Source organism: Galeopterus variegatus, unplaced genomic scaffold (genome assembly GCF_000696425.1).
Source record: "Galeopterus variegatus unplaced genomic scaffold, G_variegatus-3.0.2 Scaffold48, whole genome shotgun sequence".
Lineage (NCBI taxonomy): Eukaryota > Metazoa > Chordata > Mammalia > Dermoptera > Cynocephalidae > Galeopterus > Galeopterus variegatus.
The window spans coordinates 1,064,715-1,072,732 of record NW_007726159.1 but is presented as its reverse complement, the minus strand read 5'-3'; the positions used below and the strand labels follow the sequence as shown (position 1 = coordinate 1,072,732).

Here is an 8,018-nt window from a genome sequence, read left to right as displayed (position 1 = left end):
TCCTTTGGATACATTAGAACTTTAGGCCCATTCTAATACAAAATTTGGTGAAGTTGTGCACTTTAAAAGTATTTCTAGTATGAAATTCTCTCTTTTAGATAAAGAAAGTTTTGCTTATTTTGGGTATGGTCTGTGTGTGAGGTTGCCAAATTTAGCAAACGAAACTACGGGCTGTCAAGTTAAATCTGAATTTCAGATAAACAACTAATTTTTTTTAGCATAGGTGTGTCCCAAATATAGGCATAGGGCATATCTGAATTAAAAGATGATTTATTAACTGGGAATTCTATATCTTATTTGACAACCCTATCTGGGCTATACAAGGTAAAAGTGGCAACAATCCTTCCCCCTCTCTGGGTCCACCCCTTTTGCAATGTGACTTTGCAGTCCTCCCACTAAGAAATGGATTTTATTTCTTTATCTCCTGATTCTGAACTGATCTTGTGACTTTGGCTAATAGAATGTGGTAGAAGTAATGGTGTCCCAATTCTGAGCTAGACCTCAGGAGCCTTGCTCACTTCTCGCTCTCTCTCAGAACCCCGTGCAGTCTCTAAGCCCAGGCAACCCTTTTGAAGGATGGGAGACCAATGGTTTAGAGACAAGGCATCCCATCTAAGACTGTACAACATCAGCTAGCCTCCAGCTAACCCAACAGCTGACTACAGAGCATATATTAGCCCAGTTAGGACCAGAAGAACTACCAGCTGATCCCAGCCCAAATTGTCAACGTAGAATATCATAAGTTAATAAATAATCATTACTTTAAGTCACTAAGTTTTAGTTAGAAAAGCAAATTGATATAGTCTGACAATGTAAAGGAGAGCTGTGCATTTTTTAAGCTAGAGAACAACTTATACGTTGTGCTGAGTTTTCAGGGCCACAAATGAAAGGAAGATAAGAGGTCATTTTTGTAATCACTGGCTTCAGTGAATCAGAAGAAATTGCTGGTTGAAATAAACACTTGTGCCCACAGAAAAAAATTTACTTTTTATAGAGACATTGTTTAGCTTCTTTAATCATTTAACGTTTAAAGCATAGAACCTCTGCTGAGTGGCTTCTTGTTTTCTTCTTCTGTCTCTGGATCTCATCAGGATACATCCCTTTTAACCAGCCCATTCTGCACTATATTTCTGGTGATTGACTGAGCCAGACTGTTGAGATCTGGCTGTATTTTTCCTACTATAATTTTTGTAACTAGAAGTGATGGTGCAAAGGTCAAACAAGTGTGCATCATTAAGCAATACAACCTGACATTTCTAGATAATAACTCCCTTGGATGAGGAAAGGGAGTGATACCTGAAATGTCACAGCCCTTTTCTGCCCCTTTGCACCTCTAGTCATCTCTGCCTACTGCACACAAAGATTCTACTACAAATTTATGAGAAAATTTTGCTGCAAATTTATTCCCTCTCTGCTGGGAATCCTAAGAAATACAGAATTCAGCACACAGTACATGCTAAGGCTTATTAACCAGGCTTATGATGCAGTTTCTTGCATCCAGCTTTAAATAAATCAAGCTCTGTTGTTTACACCAGAATCTTAGACTTGAAATGGAATTTAGAGATTCCTACCTACTTCCAGTCCCCATTTTACAAAACACAAAACAAGATCCTTTGTTGAGGGTTAAACCAGAGTATTGTGGAGTCCAAGGTCAAAGATACCACACTGCTTTTCAAACATGAAGATCATGGACTAACTTAATAAAAGTAGCATCCACTTAAAGAAGGACTCTTTTGAATAAACAAGTACATTTCCCAAGATTTCATGGGGTCAAATGTTGATATATCTGCATGTTAGGATGATACTTATATTCCAAATCTGAGAGGAAAGATTCAGATTTAACTTGTCTTTCAGAAAGGAATTAGCCACAGATTTCACTAAAATAAGTGAAAGATTAACATAGTTTGAATTTCAATATCACATTTGTAAAGGTGAGTAATAAGATTCAGTCATGAAACAAAAGGGTTATTACAAATACACATTCATGTCCCTATACTAACAATGTTCCCAACCCACTCTACTTTCCTACTTCATGCCATTGACAGTGCCAGTTTCCTTGTGCAAAAGGCTCTTCTGCTTTCTCTACATTATAAAATCCTATGTAACCTTCAAATCCCAGATGAAATGCCAAACTATCCATAAAGCTCTCCCAGATCTCCCCACTGCCCTGACTGTTCCCTGAATTGAACAGAAAATCTCCCCATTCAAGCTTCAATATTTCCTCAAGCAAACTAACTTCGATCTTTACACATGCTCCAGTACATACTTGTATTTCATTCATTCTTTTGGTATCTGTAATTAGTCCATTCCTGTACAAAAGAATATTCATTCATTCAGGTATAAAAGAATACCTGAAACTGGGTAATTTATAAAGGAATGAAATTTATTTCTTATGATTTTGGAGGCTGGGAAGTCCACAGTCCAGGGAACATATCTGGTGAGGGTCTTCTCCTTGGTGAGAACCTACAGAATCCCGTGGCAACCAGGGTGTCACATGGCAAGAATGGGCTGAGTGAGAGAGCTAACCTGCTCCATTACTCCATGAATGGATCAATCCATTCAGGAGGGCACAATCCTCACAATCTAATCATCCCTTAAAGGTCCCACCTTTCAATTACCATAATAAGATTTCCCACCCTCTTCACATTGTTACAATGGAGATCAAGTTTCTAACACATGAACTTTTGGGGGACACATTTGACCCATAGCAGTATCTACTTAGTGAGTGCCTACTAAATGCTAATGTCTCTTCATCTCTAGAGTGAACAAACAGGCAAAAATTCCTGATTTCCTGAAACTTACATTCTAGTGGGTGAAGGAAGACAATAAACAAAATAAGTAAAATCTAAACAGAGAAGAGGGACAGAAAATACTGAGGAAAGGTAAACAAATGATTTTAAATAAGGTGATCAGCAAAGGCCTCACTGGGGGATGCTTGAATAAAGACCTGAAGGAGGTGAGGGAGCGAGGCCCCCAAGTGACAGGAAAGAGGATTTCAGGACAGGGCAACAGCACATACAAAAGCCCTGGGCCAGGAGTATGTCAGGCACATTCAAGTAAGACAAGAAAGCCCATGTGGTTGGAGCCAAATGGCCAAGGTGAAAACAAGGAAAGAAGTTTAGAAAAGTAAGGAGCAGGAGAGGCCATACCATGAGAGACAGTGAAAAGTTGGTAGGATTCATGGATGGAAGGCAGTGATGGGGAAGGATTTGTTAGAGTTGTGGTACTAGAGAAAGGGAGCTGGAAAGTGGGCTGTCACTAGAAATGAAATACTTGACCATGAGATTAGGGAAGGGTTTGTTATCAATAATGATAAGGTCTAGGGTATGTCCTTGGAGTATGGGCTGAGGAGAAGTGGAGAACAAGATTATAATACGGAAGGAAAGAATGGTCTAATCTAATGATGTTAGAGTCAAAACTGGAGGTTTTAAAGAGAAGGAAAAAGTTATCTGAAAGCAGAAGGGAGACCAATGAGGGCACTTACCCAGCCTCCAAGCCCAGTGGTAGAAGATCAGGAAGAGGAAATAAACTCCACTTGAGAGGGATACAAAGGAAGTAATGTTCTTCAAGAGAGCCAGGTTTTAATTAGAATAAAAAGGTGAAGGGATTGTTCAGAAAAAAGCATTGATAGAAGATATTTTGCTAATGAATGACCCAGTTCCCCAGTGCAGAGAGGCAGGGTTTGGGGTGTTGGAGGGAGGTGGGATGTGGAGTCAGAATACTGATTATATAGAGGAGCCATACGGGGTTACAGTGAGGAAGCCAGTGACGTGGGATTCTGGTGAGGACTGGCATGAGCGGTTCTGGTGGTCACAGGCTGGCAGTGGAGAGCAATAAATGTAAGAAGGAGGGGAGAAAGAGAACTCTTTCCAGAAGTAGTGTTCATGGGCCCCTCTTTACAAAGGATCATGGCAGCCTAAAAGCATGAGAAGGGACAGTCTTACTCCAACCACAGTGGGTCCCCTCACCTTGCTCATTCCTGTTTTGTTTTAGCATTATATGCTGTCTCCTTTTCCACATTAGATCATAATCTTTGAAGTTAGTATGAATTTCTTACTCTTTTTGAATTGCCATCTTGGTTGCCAGTAATAAGCTACTCAATAAATATTTGTTCCAAGAACAAATGAATACTTCTCACTGGATGGAAGGGGTGGTTGAAAAAGACAAATTATTTCCTACTCAGTCTTCTCTCTCAGAGCTCCCTAGAGCTCACCAACTTCTGAAATTCTTCTGAGTTCAGGCCTAGGAGACCAGGTGCTGCTATAAAACCTGACACACTTTGTGAGTCTGCTGATGAAAAGAACAAAGATGTAGCTCTCCTTTCCAAAGCTGTAGGAAGTCAAAATTCTGCTTATAATGATACTTGCCTCACTGATCAATAGCCAACCCAAAACATGATCATCTGAGGACACTGCAACATGCTATGATTTTTTCTGGGAAATACAGTCAAACGTAGTGATACTCAGGAACAAGTGACAAGAAAGATGGTCTTGCTACAAGCAAGGGTTTGGCAATCCTGAAGATCTGTGCTATCACCAAATGTGAGCCAGACTCTGAACCATTAGGGAATAGGTGAGATATGGGCCTAACAGGTGATTTGAATTTTTAAAAACCTAGAATCAGGCACTTAGCTAGTGTGTGACCAAAGAACTGAGTCTCCACCAGAAAGTGCTCACCACCAACTCCCTCATCTGGGCCTCTCCAAGGCAAAGCCATGGTGGCCAGACCCAAGTTTGGCAACGGGTTTCAAATGAAAGCATGAGGGCTTCTTAGCCCATCCGCTTGCCCTAAATGTAAGGTCCTCCAGTTTTTCAAAAACACTAATATGACCACATCTTTCCTCTGCTTAAATCCATTCAAAAAACACAAATATGAAATCATTCCTTTGCTTAAATCCAGTCCGTGGCATCTTATTACCCTTAGCCTATGTCTGACCTCCCTTACCTGCCCCCGAGGGCCCTCTAGGATATAAACCCCACCAACCACTCTACCTCATCTTTTTGTTCTTCTTTCACCACTTTCCTTCTCACACTTTATATTCCAGCAAACTCAAACTTCCTTCCATTCCTAAACATTCAATTCCAGACTTACTGTTGACCTGACATCTTCACAAGCACTGTTAAACGTCACCAGCTAACTTTCAGGTCTTAGCTTAAGTGGCACATCCTCAGGGAAGTGCGCCTTGCCTTCTAAATGGAGTGGGTCTTTCTCTATTCTACTTGTATGTTATAGTGCATCCTGGTCTCACATCTCTATAATTACTTTTTTTAACGTTTTCTTGCCCCCACTAGCCCATTATTTCTATGAAGGCAGCAACTATGGCTGCCTTAGTAATCCCTGTATTCCCAAAGACCTGCCCAATGGCTGGAACATAACAGAAGCAATTAAAAATATTTTTTTTAGGTTAGGTGCATAAGGGCTGGCAGGTTAAGTTGGTTAGTGCACCACCTTAGAACACTAAGGTCAAGGGTTTGTATCCCCTTACTGCACAGCCGCCAGAAACAAAAACAAAAACCACAAACAAACAAAAAGTTAGGTGGATATATTGCTCTGCTTAACATGACTGATAAAACGTGGGTGTCCACAGACAGCGAGGTGAAAGCGGGGATCGAGCAACTGACAGTGGAGCAACAGAGCAGGGCCCTGGCCAAGGTGGAGGAAATCAAGGGCTTGCTACAGGACAAGGGGCAGGGTCTGACAGAGGTCCTGACCCAGAGCAATGCCAACCTCACCAGCACCCAGGACAAGAATCTACGCCTGCAGAAGGCCCTGACTGCCTGTGAACATGACTGCCAAGTGCTCCAGTGGGCGCTGCCTGGCAGGCGCTATCTGAGGCATGGAAGCATAGCAGCTCCCTGGGCAGGCAGGTGCAGATGATGCGGGGCGAGCTGGCAAACCTGGAGCTGCAGCAGGTGGAGGCTGAGGGCCAGCTGCAGCAGCTGCAGGAGCGTCTGGGCAGCCTTCAGCGCGGACTGCCTCAGCTGGAGTTCGGGAAGCGCGAGGTGCAGCACTCAGCCCTGCGGCTGGGGAAGGACCGCCTGGCCCTCAGGAGGACACCGGACAAAGCGGAGCAGGAGAAGCTCCGCAGCCACGAGGACACAGTGCGGCTGAGTGTGGCGAAGGGCTGCCTAGACCTCATGCTCACCGGGGCTGACCTGGAGCTGGCTGAGGCCCAGAGGCAGATCCAGCAGCTGGAGGCCCAGGTGGTGGCACCGGAGCAGAACCATAGCCCAGCCCAGCTGGAAGCAGATGAGCAGCAGCGGCTGGAGCGGCAGCAGGAGGCAGAGCGCTTGTGCAGTGCCCACGTGCAGACCCTGCATACTCTGGAGGCGCGGGAGCAGGCCCACCGCCAGAGGGGGCGTGCACTGGAGGCGTGGGTGTCCACACTGAAGGGACAGTTGCAGCAGGAGCTTCCAAGGAGCTCAGCACCCTTCCGCCCCCACCCCCCCGGAGAAATGAGCCCCTTCCCAGCCAGCATCCTAGAGAGCAGCCCCGTACCAGGGGCAGGGGAGGGTCCCCTTCTCCAGCATAATCCTCCCAGGCCTGGTCCATCGGGTCCCCCAGAGCTGGGGTGGGGGTGAGGAGGAGCAGAGTGGCAGTGCTGAGGGACGGGGACACCAGCTCCAGGCCAGACCCAGCAGTGGATTCCCTGCAGGCTGCACCTCAGCTCAGCCCCCGGGATGAGCCACTCTAGATTGTACAAGGTCCTCCCTGAGAGCAGCTGAGTCCAAGCCAGGGGTTGGTTAGTCTCTGTCCAGCCCTGCAGCAGGGCCCTGGAGCATGGGCTCATGGGAAAGAGGAGGGGGCCTAGGCCCTGACCCTGACTTCCCAGAGATCTCTCACCTTAGTTCAGACTGTCAGGAAATTCTTCAGAAAGCTGAGTCCCTGTATTTTTATATCTTTTCACAATGTTAACCGTTCAGAACTATTTTTTGTAACAAGACCCCATTTTCTAAAAAACAAAATTGAGTGCCGTATTTCTCAGGCCACCCTAACTGTAAACTGAGAACCTTCCTTTTCTGTACCCAGAAAAGTATCTTGAACCCGTTCAATATCTTTTAAACAAATAAATCCCATAAACCATCCCACAAATTGTTTAAATTCAGTAAAATATGGAATACAGACCACTTAAAACACTATTTTCATTTTATTTCTAAATTTTCTATTGTTTTAGAAAAAGAATAAAAAATGAAAACAAGACACTACTGTGTCACATCATGAAATAACTTTATCCAAACGGAATTAAAATGAAGATATATGTAACACCAATTCATATATTAGTAACTTATACACGTATTATCAAGTATGACATCCATAAAAGCACAAATTAGTCTCTCACAATTTCTGCCAAACTTCTGGCTTATCTTATGTGTCACTTCCATGATTATCAACCGCATACAGACAGACTGGAGAGACTTACTGAAAATGATGCATTTCCAGGCAGTTTACAAAATAAAAAAGGCAAAGTATATCAAAATATAGCATAAGCAGCAATAGGGCCCTGAATTTACTTTTGAAAGGCTACCTAAAGCATAACCAAAGTGAACAGTTGTAAATCCCTAACCAGACTTGAAATTTTTATGTTCATAAATGTCAACTCTCATCACAAGGTGAGATGACTAACCTAGTTGGAATACTGTTGTCTCAGTACAGGCATATGTAAGAAATATTACATCTATCCAGGGAACTGCCATTCCAGTATACATTTGTGATGTATCTGATTTCATGAGGTGTGAAAGTCAATTTGGTTATTTTTTCCTTAAATGCATTTTAAGAACATATGGTATGTGAACGAATGGTGACACAATAGGGAAAAGGACTATTTTAATATAAAACAATATTAAATCAGCATGAGATGAGATTGAGTATTGAAATTGTAAGAATTTTATAAAATGATGATAATTTAGAAATTATAAATGCTTCTATTCAAAACTGCAAAAAAATACCAATTACCTTAATTTTCCAGAATCACAGTTGTTACGAATAACAGCATTTACTGATGAACTGATCAAGAATGA

The 8,018-nt window shown here is 43.0% G+C and overlaps 1 pseudogene; it reads left to right on the top strand.

The window, feature by feature from the left end:
• The first annotated feature begins 5,559 nt into the window (after positions 1 to 5,559).
• LOC103590452 lies at positions 5,560 to 6,581 on the top strand (annotated as a pseudogene).
• Positions 6,582 to 8,018: the final 1,437 nt, after the last annotated feature.